Source organism: Panthera onca, chromosome A2 (genome assembly GCF_046562875.1).
Source record: "Panthera onca isolate mPanOnc1 chromosome A2, mPanOnc1 haplotype 2, whole genome shotgun sequence".
NCBI classification, from domain to species: Eukaryota; Metazoa; Chordata; class Mammalia; order Carnivora; family Felidae; genus Panthera; species Panthera onca.
Window position 1 is genome coordinate 149,122,008 of NC_138340.1, and position 18,721 is coordinate 149,140,728.

The following is an 18,721-nucleotide window of genomic DNA, read 5'->3' on the forward strand; positions in this document are numbered from 1 at the left end:
GACAAAATGGGTCTCTTGTCGGCTCAGCTGCCATGCGAGGTGGGGATTTTTCCTTCTTTTTGATAATGGTAATGGAAAAAACAAAACAAAATCATGTACAGAGATGCAAAGAAACAGCTTACAGGCCAAGTTCAAGGTGATTTTCATGGTATCTCTGTTTTTCCTTTTTCCTTTTGGTAAGCACACGCATTTTGACTGTAAAAGATACATATGCCATTGTCATCATACGGTGATACGGGACACTGGCGTATTAAACAGGAATTCAGTGTTCTTTATCTTTAGTAGCAACTCGGTGTAGTTCATTTGTTTCCTTTTCTGTGGCATATGCATTGTCATGCAAGTGGTAACAGCAAATTTTTTTAGTTGCTTGTTATTTTTACTTACAGGCACTTGTACCTTTATTACAGTGATTGATTTTATTGTCTGTAGATTTCTTTCCCATTCTTCATTTAAGTGAGAAGCTTCTTAGACCTCCTTCTCCCCTTTTGACATTCACATGGTCAGCTGAGTAGTCTTGGGTAAACTTGTTAATTTCTTCTGTTGCATGTGATTGTTACGAGGATCAAATACATATGTGTAAATATGCCTTATAAATATTTTATAAACATTTAAGTTAATGATGCCATTGTAGATATTAGACCAGTTGATCTCTAAGATTCCTTTCAATTGTAGAACTAAAGACTTTCCAAAGCAATCTTTCTAGTATATTCTATCAATCTAGATAATTGGGATATGTATATATTTTGTTGTACATATTTATATTTTATGGTATTTATGTATGTATATTTTATGGTCAACTCTGAGAAACCCCTGGCTTTACATTATGTGTGTCTTTTCTATATATGAAATATAAATCTATACCTCCATCCATGAAATACTGAATAACCTGGCCCAGGACTTTATTTTTAATCTATTCAGAATGTCAGTATGACCTACACATACTGTATTTCCACTGTTTGCTTCTCAGATATTCAGAACACATTTTACTCTACAGCAGAATTATTTGACAACATTTTTCCCTGCCCTCTGAATCTCCATGGATGATCTACAAAAAAATAGCATCTCCATTTGTTACTAAATAAAACCCTGGTATGACTCTTTTCTATAAATCCAGTTTTATTACCTTCTTCCAAAGTAATTTCTGGTAATTCAGCCAGAACCTTCACTTTTGTTTGTCATTTTCATGCTAGATTCTTGAATAAGAGAGCTATTTCTAATTTTAGCCTAAGAAGAAAGGATTATAAGGCGACTTTCAAGACCCTGGTTTTGCTGCCTGATCTATTAAATTTGTAAATTCTAGGAGTCCATGTACTTTTTAAAAACAGTTTTGTTCTTATTTTCAGTGTCAGTTTGTTTCCTTCAGCTTTCCCACATGCATGACTTTTATAGCCCCTTATAAAGTAGAGTGCTCTGCCATATTGATTTAATGGTATGTTTCAATAAATTTCCCCTCTTACAGTGCTTGCTGCATAGCAGGCAGCCAAGGGGGAAACAGACGGATGTGCTGGTTAACTAATTTTAAAAGAGGAAAAAATTCCATTTTCTCCATTCTTTAATGTCATAGCTGTCCTGCCAATGACCTGATACTGAGATGTTTTAGGCTCCCCCTGACATATGTTACAGGAAGTAGTGACCTGACCTTTTAAAAATTTTATTAACATTTATAAATTTGTTTTAGTGTATTACGTTGGAAGCAGTGATTTTTCTGCAGAATGGATTGAGGTGACTGGTGTACAGACTGATAGCCATGTCGTACATTAAGCTGGTGGACATTATGTAGAGTATACAGGTGCTGGGTGTTTTTTTTTTCCCTCCTCTTCTCCTACATTTAAAGCTTATGCTAATGAGGGTGGATACATTTTAATTTTTTTTTTTTAAGCATTTTACAACAAACTGAATCATTAGCGTCAGCCTTTACGTAGCCAGTTATGTTGTCATTATTGCTTGATGAAACTTCGAGGCATGGGCATCCTTCCTTTCGTTCCTTCAGCATCTCCTTAGTGCCTAATGTATTTCACTATGCCAGTCACTAGGGATGTGTGAGCGATTGCCACAGTCCCTGTTCTCAAGCAATTTACAAACTGATGGGTTAGGAACCTGTGGTATACAGTCAAGATTTTAATCAAAGATTTTTTTTCTCTCTCTCAACTCTGTACTCAGAAGCCCTGATCTGTACCTTGTTTGTTTTTCACCTGTTCTATTCTGTTTTGGCTTTTCCTAGTAAATAATTTAATTTATAAATGCTTTGTGGGCAGAAGTATTTGCCAAAGATTAATAAAGGGAATCTTTATTAATGCAAATCACTGGAACTTGGCTGTATTCAGTTTTATTGCCTTAGCAATCAGTTCTCATCTTTTCTGCCCAACCTTGAGAAACTGAGCAGTGTGTGGCTATATAAAAAGGACACATCTCCCATGACGGGAAACATAGGAGCCGGGAGAGTTGGCATGCTGCCTTTCTAACCTGTTCATCACAACAGCAGTTGTGATGATGATGATGATTGGCATCCCATCCATCATCCGCCTTTCCCCAAATGCTCCTGTAACATAAATTAAGCCTCCCAGCTCCTCGGAGAGTATGGATTGCTGTTTTATTTCACAGTAAATATCTGTTTATTTTATAGACAGAGAAATTGAGGCATTGAGAACATGAGCGTGGGTAGGTAAATAAATAAGTTATGGACACTGCTGGGAAGCCCCAGCTAATGTTGATTGAGCTCATGTGGTGCGTAATACTTTCATAAGCCCTGTGCAGTAGATTTTGTTGCTAGCTTTCCTCCTTACTTCCCAAGGAAAGTATTCCATGGAACGTACCGGCTTGAACTTACCTTTTTGTCCTCTTGGAAAGCTATTGTTTTGTTGTTGTACATTTCACTTTTATGTTGGAATTTTCCCAATACATTTTACTGTTCACTTTAGCTATATAAGACCCAGGAAAGAAACATCAGCCATAGTTCCAGATTCTAGGCTTTTCTAGGTTCAGTCACTCAGTTTTTCAAAAAACGTGAACACTGTTACATACCAGATATTGTGCTAGGGCCCATGGCCAGAAAGGTGAATTAAGACACAGTTCTTGTTCCCGAGAAACCCTTCTAGTAAATTCTTTTTAGTACTGTAAAACTGTAATATACTTTTTGTTTGATATTAAAATAAGCAACTCTGTATTGCAGAACTTTTCAGAGCCTTTAATTCACAAGATATATTGTGACTTTCCAGAGGCAAATAGCGTACACTACATTTTTTAAGGTTATATGAACAATAAACATGTTATTCAAGGAGTAGATTTTGGAGTTCATATTCTTTAGAACACCCTTGAAAGAACTGATGACATAGCCATTTCTCTCCATCCACTTGCCACGATGCAGTAGAGGTGATCATGGGCAGACAACCCAACTTTGCCAGAACAGCCTTTAGGATTTAAATCTCTCCTCATTCTCTGAAGCTGGTTTTTCCCAACTGAGTAGCAGCCTGTGAAAGAGAAACGGACTGCCTCCCACTCACACTTGTACTCAACGTATATATTTTTATGCATGAGATTCATTGAAAAGATTAGCAATCACCTAGTCTAGCCTCTATATTCAACTTGAGAGGAATTAAAGTTAGTGTACAAAAGCTCTGTAACTTACCTACGATAATAGAAGTAGCTGCGGAACCTAAAAAAAAAAAATCCAACTCTCCCAAGTCTTCCATTATACTATACTCCATCTCAGAGGATGCCTGATCAGAAATTTTCTACTTCAAATACTTGGGACTTCTTCTTCTTCTTTTTTTTTTAAGTTTATTTATTTTGAGAGAGAGAGCACAAGCGAAGAGGAAGAGAGAGAGAGGGAGAGAGCAAGATTCCCAAACAGCTCCGCACTGTCAGCACATATAGCCTGAAGCGGGGCTCGAACTCCCAAACTGTGAGATCATGACCTGAGCTGAAATTAAGAGTTGAATGCTTACCCCACTGAGCCACTCAGGCGCCTCTCAAATACTTGGAACTTTTAAGAACCAGTACATTTGGTACAAACTCCTATAGTAGTCTTTATAATCAGATTAACTAAAGATAGCCTTTACAATCAAATGCTTTTTGCCCTGTTCCCACAAAATATCTATTCCTGCTTTACTTTGTGGTTTGCTCCCCTGCCATCTATTCCATCATAATGTTTACCTAATGTTTTACCTAAATAAGCATGTTGTGTCTTGGGCACTGGGGGGCTTCCCTCCTCTGTGCTCCACAAATGAGTATAGTGACTCACTGTTAAAATCTGATGCACTGCAGAAGCCCTGTGTAGGTTATATTCTGAATATATATTTTTTTATGTCAAAGGAAGTGCAATAAATCTAGGCAGGGGAATAAAAACCATTAAATGTATGAATGGAAAAGAAGTTCTAAGAAGAACTTGCTTTTCTCATAAATGTGTTCCAGAAATGCATGCAAGTCAAATAAAAGTGTGTGCATACATTGTATAATAGTCTGTGGGCCTCCTTAGGTCATGTTCGTGGTCATTTGCCAAACTGCCTATTTTCTGAAGCTTTTCTGTAACAGGGTACCCGATGGCATCATAACAATAGAGTTTCATGCTTGTGAATAGATTATAGTTCGTATGTCTGCTTCATTTATTAGTTAGTTGTTTAGAACTCTATTTTCTCATAGAAATAATCTTATTTGGTGCAAACCTCTGTGAAGCAGTGTTATCCGTTATATATCTTATATCTTATCATAAGTGTCTTACTGCGCTCTCAAATTTAACTAAAATATTAGCATGTGTCCTGGGAATGGATTTAGAATTGGCTTGAGATTCTGGGAGCACATCTCTTCCTACTGAAGGCCTAGCAGTGGGGTCAGAAGCCCATACGCAGTGTTGGGACGTGGGAAATACAAGGGACTTTAGAGATCATCCGGTCTGACTTTCTGATTTTCAAGAATAAGGACATTACCTTCAACATGCCCTACTCGTGGTTACCAAAGACTTGGGGCAGAGGTTTCCTTCTTGAGAGAGGTAGGTGGTGAGGGGCAGAGTCTCCAGGGGTCACTGGTATGAAGAGCAAGGTGTGGCCTGGGTGAGATGGCCGTTCCGGGAGAGGGAAGTGTGGTGACGGGGGTGTGGGCGTGGCGGGGTGTATATGGAATCCTTCTTAGTAGGCGCAACAAAATTGTTCTCCACTTTTTGCCTCTCTCTTTGTACCCTACTCTGTCTTCTTCCCCTTCGTAGTCACGGAGGCACCCTGGAGGGACCCGCTTTCTTTTGATAAGACGGCATTCATCTTCCTCTTCTGCTCTGGCGCTATGAGTGCATCAAAGCAGATGCTCCCTTACTCAAGGAGGCCATGTCTGCAGGAGGGGAGAGATGAGAAGCAAAACAAGTTGTCTGTGGTAACTGCAGAGCCCGCAGTGGAGCAAGGAGATGGACTCGGATGTTTCTAGCAGTGGGTGAGGGCGAGGAGTCGTCTGGCATCCCAGAGCAGGGGTGTGGGTCATGAGGCTGCCCGAGCCCAGGGATGGATTCCTGCATCCGCACCGGGGAGGCTGGTATAAAGCGGCGGGGAGAGAAAGTCGGTGCTAACCTTGTGGCTAAGCTGGGGGATCTGTATGCATGCGGGGGTGGAGGGTTGAAGAGAGTCTCTCGTGCTGTCTGGTGAACCAGAATTTGTGGTACAGTGACCAATCCCAGAAAGTTGAGTACGGAAAATTGGATTTTAGGAAATAGTCACACATCGTGATGAAGAACCATGTATGTTAAATGGCTTGTGTTGATCTTACAAGAAGGTATGTTGCTTTTACCCTGAATCTTCTAAATATTTATATTCTTAAAAGACAGAAATTTGCAGTAAAAGGCAGTTTGTATGTGTTTGGGGTAAGATAGGATGGTTGGAAAGAGAGGGAGGAGGATAGATAGGCTGACACAGAGTCCTTCAGAATATTCTCAGAGTCTCTTGGAGTCACTTAAAACTTCTCAAAGGTCATCAAGAGAGAACACTCTCATTTCTGAGGAACGCCTATGAGGACTCTAAAGGATGTCGTTTCTCTGAGTATATCTTTATATCAAAACATTTTCTTTTCATATAGTTATTTTCTTTGCCTAGTTTGGTTTTGTAGCTGTGAGATTTAGGAGAGTGAGCGGTTGGAAAGTCATTTTATTTTTTAAGACTGAGGTTTCTGGTAAAAGTTTTGGTAGGTTCATTATCTCAACTTTTGGTAGTACGATTTCGCAGTTGGTTTTAGTATTATGGCCGTTCGCACTGCAAGTAACCGGTATGAGTGGCTGTTTCACTGTGATTTCAGTGTCCGGTTCAAAGGTTGGGGTCTACTTTGCTGAGCTGGGTGCTGTCCTCAGTACCTTTGTCACTTAGCACGTTACCACAGACTTCAGAATTCTTTGGAGTCATGCGTTGGTTAAAATTCTAGCCTGGCCATCTTTGTGACTTTGAACACAAAGACTTTGAATCATCTGAACTTGTTTCCTCGCCTGTAAAATGGGGCAAATAATAACCAGCTGGCAGTGTTCTTGGTCTCAGCTCAGATGACACAGGGGAAGGCTCCTGGAATTTATTAGTGAATACTTGGCTTGTTTTAGTTGACTTCACTTCTGACTGTGTGCTTCTGGCCTGTTACTGACCAGCGGACAGAGAAGCAGAGGCACAGTCTGGCTGAAGATATTGTCGAGCCGCTCAGTGCTGGGGGCAGCCTGGAAGACTACTCAGCTTCTGTGTCAGGAGTGGGAGCTCTCGGGATTTGCTTCTTTCCTTCCTAGATTCCCTAATGCTGCCTCTTCTTCCCCAAATGTAACTTGTTATTCGTGGGAAGCTCTCCTGAATGTTAGTACCCGAGTTCTCTACATTTGTGGTTAGTATTTGCCCAGTGGAGATAATCCCAACTGGTTGGCTGTGCGTTGATGGATCTGGAGAACATTCTTCTTATACATTCCTTTGTTAGGGCATTTACCACAGTGATACAGTTTTTTGTTTATATTTAACAAATATTTATTTAGCTTCTATTATGTGCCAAGCAATCAAAAAAGTCCCTACTCTGGTTGAGTTTATATTCTAATGGAAGATTCAGTCAATAAACAAATTAAAATATGGTAAATAATATGAATAAAAATAAGGCAGGGTGAGAAGGAGCCGAATAAAATGCTGTTTTATATAGGGAGCTCACAGAAACTGTTCAAGCAAAGACTCGAATGAAATGGAGCAAACCATGAAACACCTAGGAGGGAACCATTCCAGGTAGGAGACAGAGTAAACACCAAAGCTCTGGGAACAGAATCACTGAAAGTGAGGTGAGCAAGGAAGGGAGTGTGTTAAAGATAAGGTGAGAGAGATTATAAAGCCAAGATTATATAAGGCGTTTTTTAAATTTATTTTTATTTTTCACTTTTTAATGTATTTACGTAATCTGCAGTTAACATACAGTGTAATATTAGTTTCAGGTGGACAATATAGTGATTCAACACTTCGATACAACACCTGGTGCTCATCACAAGTGTTCCCTTGTCCCCATCACCTATTTCACCCAACCCCCCACCCTAAGGCCTTTTAGATGGTGGTAAATGTTGAGGGAAACAAAGGCAAGAGAAATGGAGCATAAATTAAATCTCCTTACAGCTTACAGCCCACGGATAGACGCCTGAAACATGGAAAGCCTGACCTTGCTCAAGGAACCCATGGCTGCCTTACTTCCCCCATGTTTTTGTTTTATTAGAGACTAAAAGCAACCTTATCTTAACAACAGCTAGCCCCTCAAGGTCCTGAAAGCCTTGCTTCCAAATTCCTTAGAGACTTAAGCTATCCCTACCCCTACTAACTTAAAAGTACGTAATCAGTCACTCCTCACAACCCAGCACAGCTCTTTCTGCCCATGGGTCCTGTCCCTGTGCCTTAATAAAATCACCTTTTTGCACCAAAGACACCTCAAGAATTCTTTCTTAGCCGTTTGCTCAAGAACCCCATCAGTAAGCATTTGGGATTTTATCCTGAGTGAGGGGGGAAACTTTTGGAGGGTTTTGAAAAGAGGAATGTCATAATCTGATTCAACTTTTTTTTAAAGGATTGCTTTGGCTGCCATGTAAAAAATATACCATTGGGGGGCAAAAGTAGTAGCAGAGAGTAGAAAGCCACTGAAATAATTCAGGTTAGATATGATGACCCGAACTAGGTTGTTAGCAGCGGAGGAGAGAGGCGGTCACACTCTGGATGTACTGCTAAGACCAGCCAACGGGTTGGAAAGGAGTGTGAGAAAAAGAGGAGCCAAGCATATCGCAAAGGTTTTTGAGCCAAGCAGCAAGAAGAATGAAGATGGGATTGCTCGAGAGGGTGAAGGAAGAGCTAGTTGGAGAGTAAGATCCTGAATTGAGTTTTGGAGATGGAAATTTGAGATGTCTGTTAGATTAGCCCGGGTTATATGTTGAGTAGGCAGTTGAACACAAGGCTCTACAGTTAGGAAGTGAGAACTAGACCAGCATTGTCCAATAGAACTTTTTCCATGATAGAAATGTTTTATAACTTCACTGCCCGATACGATAGCCACTAGCCATGTATAGCTAGTAAGCATCTCAGATGTGGCCAGTGCAACTGAGGGACTGATTTCTTATTTTACTCAGTTTTAATGAATTTAAATTAAAAATGCGACGGCTGCGTGTGATTAGGGCTACTGTACTGGTCAGCATGGAAGACCTTCGATACAAATTTGAAAGCCAGCAACATTCCATTGCTATTTCAGACCCTGAGACAAGATAAAATCCGCTTGGGAGGGACCACAGGTAAAGAAAAGACCTCCAATGTGCAGGTTAGGAAGATACAGAGCTCCTGGTAAAGAATATGCAAAAAGGAACAGACCGGGAGGAAGCAAAAGAGCAAGAGAAGGTGGTTTTTAGGAAACCAAGTGAAGGAAGTGTCTTAAGGAGAGTGAGCAACTATGTCAGATGTTGCTAGGCTGCCCATCACCCTCATTACATAGCGAGTCACGTAAGGACTTACCCCAGCCTAGCAAGCAGCTGTTGTTTTATAAGTATTTGTAAAATGAAGAGCGTTGAACAAATGAATGGATCAGCTCCATCAGCTTTTACAAACTCATTTTCAGGAAATATGCTCCCTTATTTAATTGTCAGGGCACCAAAGTTTTAGGACTACCTTCTAGAAATGCCCAACTCTGCTTATGACCTCTTACCCACCGGAACCTCCCGCCACCTCCCCCTCACTAGTCCTCAAAGAACATGATTTTGGAGGAGCTGGTATGGAGACAGCATCAGCACCTCTCATCTCAGCAGTGGAAGTGAAAGAACCAATGATCTGCCTAGCCCTTGACTTCTCTCTTCCTTACTGTGCCCTTCAGATGTTGGTTTCTTAAAGGAATCCCTTTTAAAGGGGATTCCTGGTTGGGAAGTTAGAAGTTGTATGCACACTTGGCCTGTCGGCACAGCCTTCAGGGTCAAATAAAGGAGTCCCTGGGGATGGCTGGGAAAAAGCAGATAATTTTACCCCAAATCCCTGAAACACTGGTGTGGCTTATTAATAAGTTGGTTATTGTGATACCTAGATCTCTTCCCCGCCCCCCCCTTTTCCCAGATTCCCTGTTAATTCTTCGGACTCTGAGTGTTGACTGTCAACTTTGTGTGTTCTGCCTTTTCTCTTGTATGTTTTTTTTCCTGATTTTTTTCTCCATTTATTCCTCTGGTTTGAAAAGTTCCATTCATCGTTCCTATGTGTGCCCTGACTCAGATTGTTACTCGTTCTAACCACACACTGTAGCCTTGTCTTGCTGTTCCCTCATAGGCCTTGATTTGGAATTTCTCCCTTGCCCCCAGACTTCTCACTTTGTTCTGTGCACCTGGCCCTGCCTTAGCTTCCGTTCTGTATTTGATACACTGCTTCTGATTATCCCTGATTAGCTGGGAGAGAAGTCTCAAAAGCAAAGACACAACAGGCTTATCTTTCTCCTTGCCCCCTTTTATATGTCGATTGTAGTTTCTATGGTTATCCTCTTAAGTATGATTTTAAATAGTTACCATGGTACTTTGTCAATACTCATTTTCCTTGTTCCTTGTTTCTGTATTATACCATCTTCAAATACTCAGTGAGTGTTACAATTGACACAAAATTTATTATCATCCCTATTGTTAAAAATATTCACAGTCATGTGGGTGGTGTTGGTGCAGCACCGTATAAGGAACAGATGCTAGGGTGATACGGGGCCTGATGCTGGAGACCCACGGTGACTTTCTGTAGTGAAGTCCAAGGGCAGCAAGGAATTTGTGTCACTCTCAAGCACTACAGAGCTTAAATCTGCCAAGGAAAAAATGCAGAATTGTAGGTCGCCTTAAATGATTAAAAGTCACATGAAGGATGGGGAAAGAAAATCCCTAAGGATTGGTGGCTAGACAATCTTTTATAGTCAGAAGCTGTACCGAAAGCAATTGTGCGAGACCCTAGAAATCAGAGATGGAAATGGGAGTGGATTACATATAATACAAAAGACAAATGCACACACATTCCCTATGGAATGGCCTTTTAATGTAAGACAAGCTGATTAGGACAAAATGCACAGTAATTAAGGCACGTCTTCAGAGGGGTTGGGGTTGCCGAAGTGTTCACATTCATACACTTAGTTTATTTTGAATTCTATTATGATAATTATATTATTTTTAAAGTGTGAATTTTTATAATCCAGTTACATTAAAATGACAGATGACTAAGTGAGGTTTGTGTGTTTAACCTCATGATCTGGTTATATGCCATTTGTGTGCCTCGCCTAGAATGTTTGCCTTCTAATATTTCTGTGTGTTAACCCAGCTGCCTCCTTTTATTGCTGCCATATTACAATGGATGTTTTCTGCATTTTTATGAAGAGCCTATTAGCAGCCTAGGCTTGATTTAAAGAATTTCTCCAGTTTATGAACACAGTTCATCTCTGTGAATGAATTTAGCACTTTAATGCTATTTATTTACTCCACACCATAAAATGTAATATAATAAATAATGGGTCCCTTGGGCTTGTGGTAAAACTCAGTGATCATCCTCTCAGCAGGAAGATGAACACAACTTGAGTGGAGAAATAATGATCAAAATTCACCACGCTCACTGGGATGCCATTTATATACCTGAAGCTAATAAAGGCAGAATTACAATGCTTAACATTATGCTTAGTACCAGCATCTGAATGTAATGAGACCGGGGGAAGGAAAAGACTCAATCATATTAGCAACATTTTGGAAGATTGTAACAACTCCAAATCAGTACTTAAAGAATAGTTCTTAAAAGTATATAACACATGATTTCTTGTGATAAATACGTGTTAGGTTAGTATTTTCTACCATCTTCATCCATGGAAAATCCTTGGATTTTTTTTGGTGGGGGGGAGCAGAGGGAGGTAGGCAGAGGACATTGTTTCACATTTTCTTCATTATCAGGTTATCATTTTGGAGGTTTTCAAGATGACCCTGTCAACTCTCCATAAATGAAATATCTCACTGTGGTCATTGGTCCATGGGACCATTCTATTCCATGGTTGAAATCCAAAAAGAGTTAACATTCACGAATGTTTAAAACTCTGCGTGTAGCAATGTGTCCGTGATTATATTGAGATTATTCAGGTTATCTATGTATCATCTTTGCCTCTATTTCCCTTCATTAGACGTTTGTTCCTTGAAATCGGAGGCAAACATACATGCCTGTAGGAGCTTGACTGTTAAATAAGTGTCTTTGGCATAAATGGAGACTTAGGCAAACTGAAGGGGCTAGGCTGTTGTCGGCTGCAGCTAATCAATGTCATTTAGAAGATAATCCCAGTGGTGCCAGATTGTCTAAAAAACAAGGAAAAAGTCAGATGCCTTTGATTACTGTATGAAATCCTTAGACATTCAATTGTCATCTCATTTTTAAATTTTTTTTTTAATGTTTATTTACTTTTGACAGAGAGAGACAGAGCATGAACGGGGGAGGGTCAGAGAGAGAGGGAGACACAGAATCCGAAGCAGGCTCCAGGCTCTGAGCTGTCAGCACAGAGCCCGACGCGGGGCTTGAACTCACAGACTGTGAGATCATGACCTGAGCTGAAGTCAGACGCTCAACCGACCGAGCCACCCAGACGCCCCAGTCATCTAATTTTTAAAAATTAAGTAGTGTGGTCTCCTGTCACATGTGTCAGCATTCTGGTTTTGGTTCATCGGTTGCCAGTGTGATAGTTTTCTTTTAAATTATAAATTCATGCAAATGCTTATACAGTCAAGACTCTTATTATACTTTTAGTTTGAGGCATTTACTACCAGTTCCAATGTGCCTCCATTTTCATTCTCCCAGGCCATGCATATTTGCCACGTGATACATTGCTAGGGCTTTTCTTTGAAATCAAATCACTCAAAACTTTTCACATCTTTAAAGGAAGACTGTCGAATGAAGTTAGATATTGCAAAGTACAGGTATATATACTTCAACAAACACAAAAATACTTAGTGTTTCTTTCATATTGCATGTTTACTTCTCAGTCTTTAAAATGAATATAATTTAGGGGTGCCCGGGTGGCTCAGTCAGTTAAGGGTCCGACTTCAGCTTAGGTCACGATCTCATGGTTTGTCAGTTTGAGCCCTGCATCGGGTCCTGTGCTGACAACTCAGAGCCCGGAGCCTGCTTCGGATTCTGTGTGTCCCTCTCTCTCTGCCCCTCCCCTGCTTGTGCTCTGTCTCTCTCTCTCTCAAAAGTAAATAAACATTAAAAAATTGTTTAAAAAATCAATAAAATGAATACAATTCAATTTCAGTTGATTATTTATTTAGAAGTATATAAATGGTAGAAGGATATGCTGAGGTTTACCCTTACGGTAACAGAATCATATATGATTTGGTGATTGCATTTTGCTACTAGCAAATGATAAGCAGAGTCATCACCAAAAAGAGGTATCGACTATAAATTTAATGTTTTTTAAAAACAGGTATCAAAGGGTTTTCTCATTTCATTCAAAGGCATTTGCTAAAGTCATAATTTTACTGTTATCATATGATACTCAGGAGAATTCATATTGATCTATTCGTACAACCCAATGTTTCTCTAGATAAAATGTATTTAGTATCAACTGGAACAGTGGATGTATGTGTGTAATAGTGACCAATCTGTGAAGACTTTTTGCCTTCATAGTTCTATGTAAGAATATGTGATATCACCTTAGAAAACCCCAGGTTATTCATATAAACCAGGCAGTATATCCTAGAAATACACTATAGGCTGTGTGTAATGTTGTGGTTCTCGATCAGGTAAGAGTTGGCTTTATTCTGAAAGATTTGGAGGCCTGATTTGCTAGTTATCTGCTTCTGGCGTGGACAGATCATTCTACTTTGCAAACTGTATAGAGCAGACTATATTCTTTTTTTTTTTTTTAATTTTTTTTTCAACGTTTTTTATTTATTTTTGGGACAGAGAGAGACAGAGCATGAACGGGGGAGGGGCAGAGAGAGAGGGAGACACAGAATCGGAAGCAGGCTCCGGGCTCCGAGCCATCAGCCCAGAGCCTGACGCGGGGCTCGAACTCGCCGACCGCGAGATCGTGACCTGAGCTGAAGTCGGACGCTCAACCGACTGAGCCACCCAGGCGCCCCGAGCAGACTATATTCTTGATGGCCCTGCAAGATGAATAGCCCCAGACTGTGTCTCCAGATAATGGGGTGGGAGTAGGGGAGAGTGTAGAGTAAGCCTCTGATGAGAGGCTTCAGAAGGCACAATTTTGATTTGGAGAGCTGGGAGTTCAGTACTTGCTTCTTTGTTGGCCATCGTCAGTTATTAGATTGAGCTGAAACCTGCCTTCTTATAATTTTCACTTTTAATCTCTTCAGCTTCTAAATTCACGCAGCACTTTTTGACTCTCTTCTCTGGCAGTTGATCGTCTCTGCCTTGCGCGTTATCTGTACTTCTATCGTGAATAAAGAATGGTCCGTCTCTCTTTGGGAAGGCTGCCTCCTTTTTGAGCCTGCAGCTTTGATGAAGAGGATGAGGCAGCCACATCTGCTGATGCAACTCAGTCACACAGGGAGCTGCAAGACGAGTGGGGCGAGAGTTGCAGTCCTTTACTCATTCAGACAGATATTTAGTGAGTGCCTGTTATATACCAGGCACTGTTCCAGATGCTAGATGGCACTCCTACTCTAACTGGGTGTCTTCGTTTCCTTCAGACTATACGAGAACAGAATTTTTGTCTGATTACCTCTGTATATTCCACTTCATCTAGCACAGCACGTTACATTTAGAATGTGTTCAGATTTTATTTTTTAAACGAGTACAAGACTCAGTATGCCTATTTTGGAGAGCACCATAGAGTAGAACTAATCCCTTTACGACAGCCATTAAATAAATTAGTTACATTAGCCTTCTGTCCGGACTAAGTGACCTTAGTTCTTCAACAGTTCTTTTTTCTAAGTAGTTTGATCGCCTTTCTTTGGTTCTTCTGTAGCAGAGTATTTCCCTTTTCATGTGTAGGAACCAGGAGTGAGTACCGTATTCAGGATGGGATCTGATGTATGTATGTTAAGTGCAGAGGCATTTTATTAACCAGCACCCTCTCCTTTTATCCCCCAAGGCAGTGTTTTCTCTCTTTCGTTAAGTAAATATATTAACTAATAGGGTATTAAATGTCTGTGTACAGGCTCCAAATATGTATACTCCTGAACTGTTTTCCTGATAATTTTCATTAATGAAAAGACCTTTTATTTTCAGTAGGAGGTTCTTATCATGTACATTACAGAAAGCTTTTCAAGAAGTCATTTACGATTACCATTTTGGGGATACAAAAATACAGTAAGTGTGTGTGTGTAAGAAAGAGGGGGTGGGGAAAGGGAAAATGAGAATGAAGTCATGACTCTCCAAGGCTCCACATTCTTGCCTCCTAATTTTCTGACATACTTGTTTATACTGATAATATCTGTGTAATCCTTGCAGAATAGTATTCTGTTTTATTTGACCTCCCTATTTCCTGTGCACGAAATAAAATGAACTGGTTTGGTAATTCTTAGTGTTTCTCTTATCTCTGGTTTTTAAGTTCTAGAAAAAAAGAATGAAAATATTCTTGTTGACATCTTTGTAATGGTTACGATGTGTTGCTGTTTCTAGGAACAAATGACAAATCCCCTTGTCTTTACCACTGCACAAACCTTCTACCAAACCCATGGGTCAAACGGCCCTATCCAGGTGATTTACTGTGCTTGATCTGATCCATGATTTCATCTTTAGACACTTCCATCTTTGTCAGGGCCATACTGATCTCCCCACAAGGGATATGTAGCAGTATTTCTCATATGTCAAGTGCATTCCGTGCATTAAAAAAAAAAAAAAAAAAAAAAAAAAAGAACATCATCTGAGTTAGCCATAGTAAAACTCCAAAGCTTCATTTTGGAATTACAGGCTTGAATTTTAAGTTTGCTTTTCTGTTCTATTGTTGTTTTGCTTTTGTTTGTTTTTTAATTTGGCTTTTGCTTTCCTCCTGCATTCCAGCTTTCTTTATTCTTCAATTTATCACATATTTTTAAAATGCTCACTACATGCAAACCACTGTGTTCAACACCTTGACAGTTAGAAAGGTAAGTGAAAGCTCCTTTCCTTTTTCCCCACTTCAAAGCAACCCAAAAAAGTAATCTCTTCAATCCTTCCTTTTCTGCTAAGTTGCTTCAGAATAGAAAGCTTTGGTTTGTTGTTGTTGTTAGTGTTAGCTAAAAGATTTTATATATATTTGCTTACGTTTCCTCCACTGGTTGATAGTATGTTTTAGAGAGCCTACATCACTTAGCGCATTAGGATGTTTATTTCGAACCTATAATGTGTTCGGCAGTATACCGGGCTTAAAATGCTTCACTCTAATTGTACTCTTAAACTTTCATTGGCTATTTTTAATAAGGCTCTATTTTCTCCAGTTTAAGAATAACCTTTTTTAAAAGGGTGAACTTTATGGAAATTGTATTAAATATATTTTAGTAAGGCTTTTTTTTTAACACACACAAATACACACACACACACACACACATACACACACACACAAAAGATCTTATCTAAATAATGTTGCTGTGTGTTATAAATACAAAAAGGCTTCTTTGGTTGGATTTAATCACATGTCTAACAAATCTGCAGTGCCATTTTGTAGCACCATAGATGGACTGCTTTATTCTGTAGACTAGTTCCAGTTCTAAAACACAGGGAAATCTGAGTTAACTAATTGAAACACTCATTTGGATAAGAACTTCAGCAAGGTTCAGTAATTCTCAATTTCCCACTTTGCTTGCAAAACACAATGTAAGTACAGAATTACGCTCTTCACAGCTTATTACACTGTGTGTTCACTCAAAGGGAAATAATTTAATGCAATTTACTCCCAACTGTTTCCCTCATGCTGACCCCTTTATTAAAGTTACTGATTTCTCAAGGTTATGTTTATTTTGAAACTTTTTTTTTTTTTTTGGAGGTCATAAATTTAATCACACACCTGGTGTCCTTCTCCTTTTGTTTTTTTCCCCTTTCAAATTTCCTCCTTGTGTCACCACACCAGCTCTTGAGGGCTCCTGTCCTCTTTCTTCCTGCCTGGTTGGTCTGTTTCATTTTAGATATTTGATTTTTATATTTCCCTGGTTATTCTTTATATGTTCAGACTGATCTCAGGACTTGTGTTTAGTTCAGGGTCATCACATATTAATCATTTAGGCCCTTGTCTGGGGTTGTTTTTGCCAACACTCTTAAAGTTGGAAAAGCAGGACATATTTTCACTTGTTATCCTGGAAGTCTGATGCTTCTCTTCCATAAATTGTTCATTTGGAGATGAGCCATCATGCTGAACGCGAACACACCATGCAAAAATTTGAAGAAATTTTGTTTTCAGAATTTTACAAAGACCTTTTTTTTTTTTTTTTTTTTACCTTTTGCCACCTGTGTTCTAATCATGCTTTTCAACTTTGTCTCCAAGCATTTTTAAAAAACTTTTTAAATATTTGTTTAATTTTGAGAGACAGAGAGCACGAGTTGGAGAGGGGCAGGGACAGAGGGAGACACAGAATCCAAAGCAGGCTCCAGGCTCTGAGCTGTCAGCACAGAGCCCGATGCGGGGCTTGAACTCATGGACCGTGAGATCATGACCTGAACCGAAGTCAGACGCTCAACCGACTGAGCCACCCAGGTGCCCCTCAGAGCATTTTTATTAATAATGTTGTCTGGTAATCTTTCCTTCTCAAAACTGATGGTGATCAGGTATCCCTCTGTTCATGCTCTGAAGGCTCTGAGACTTGTTTTGACAGTGATAGATGTCCACCACAGAGGCACTTAGAGCAGAGCTTTGCACCTGGTGTTCCTTCCAGAGCTCCTGCTGAAGGTGCTGTATCGTGTCCAAGACCTGGTCCTGGGGTTGGTTATTTATTTATTTTTTAGCTTCGCTTGAATCCCATCTTCTCCCCATAGAACGGTGGAGACATTCTATTAATTGTAATGCTTTATAATTGGTTGGCATTGCCAGTCATTATTTGTGTTAGGCCTTTTTTCTCCTAGCGTTTGTATTTTCTCAGTGGGCAACTTTCTGTAGAATCCCAGAGCTAAAAGATGACTCTGAAATGGCCAGAGGTGATAATGTATGCAAGACAGCATTAGCTTGTTAATCTGCCTATGACCTAAGTATGGAAGTAAATAGACATGAAAGTGTAGAATACTTAACAGAGCACAATATCTCACTGTTAAGTAGTGGGTGTTTTTAGAAAAATTAGGTCAAAGTCCTTTGTGATTTTTATTGATTTTATTTAATGAATTTATTTTGTCCTTCTAAGGAACCACCTTTATTCCTCAGCAATCCCTGTGAATTAGAGACTAAAAATCTTTGTTTTACACCTGGGGAACAATTGGATGTTCTGCTTCATTCTCAGACAAGAGGGTGATTGATGGCTTTGATATCAAAGTCTTAACTGAAATAAATTTTGTCTCAATCTGAAAGAAAATAGTGATAACACAGGGCCACTGCTGACCATCTCAGGCTTACGGAAATGTTTTCTGTTTCTTTTTTTTTTTTTTTTTTGTCCTTCTCCATTTACTTGTACCCTAGACTGAAAATCTTGCATTTTCCCTTAAAGTTGATTTAACAACATGGCAAACATTTAAAAATATCTGAAATAAAGAATATAGCACATTCTACTGAAATAGGAGGCCAGTAGTTTATATATGCTTGGTCTAATGCATTCCTCACCTTACATAAATCTCCAGGAAAGCTATAGGAAGGAAACACATTCCCCTGACACGACAGGATGTAAAATGGATATAAACCAATTACTTTTTGCAGTTCTCAGAGCAGTCTCAGGAATACTGACCCCTCTGACTTCATTTTCAGGCAAGATCCTTCCACCCCCACCTTGCAAGAAAAAATAATTGAGCTGAATTCCAAGCAAGAAGCAGATCAAGGTTTTCAAAGAATAATTTTGCTGGGACCTATGAAGCAAGTCACCTTTAAAACATGCCAAAAGTAGTTGCTTAAATACATTTAAGACTCTAATCACAGAGGTCTTTGATGAACTTTTCCCACTTTAAATACATCAAAGTAAGTAAAGAGAGTAGAGAAAGCCATTAGAAAATCATTATAATAAACACCAACATTGATCTACTTCTGTCTCCTTTGGAACCTTCCCTCCCCTTGTTTTAAGCTATTCAGGTGGGCTTTATCTAGTGAAGTAATCAGACTCTCCAGGCCATCAAAGAAGAAATGTAAGTGATGGGGGGAAAAAAAAAAACTTTTTTGAGATTTC

General features: G+C 39.5%; 1 protein-coding gene and 1 long non-coding RNA gene across 2 annotated transcripts in view; both read left to right on the forward strand.

Annotated features, from left to right (window-relative positions):
• The window catches only part of EXOC4 (exocyst complex component 4), a 750,526-nt gene that overhangs the window by 374,453 nt on the left and 357,352 nt on the right, over positions 1–18,721 (forward strand). The window lies entirely within an intron of this gene.
• On the forward strand, positions 809–18,431 carry LOC132679898 (uncharacterized). The gene is made up of 2 exons (XR_009610390.3): positions 809–15,538; positions 18,310–18,431. It is a non-coding gene; the product is annotated as an uncharacterized LOC132679898 (long non-coding RNA).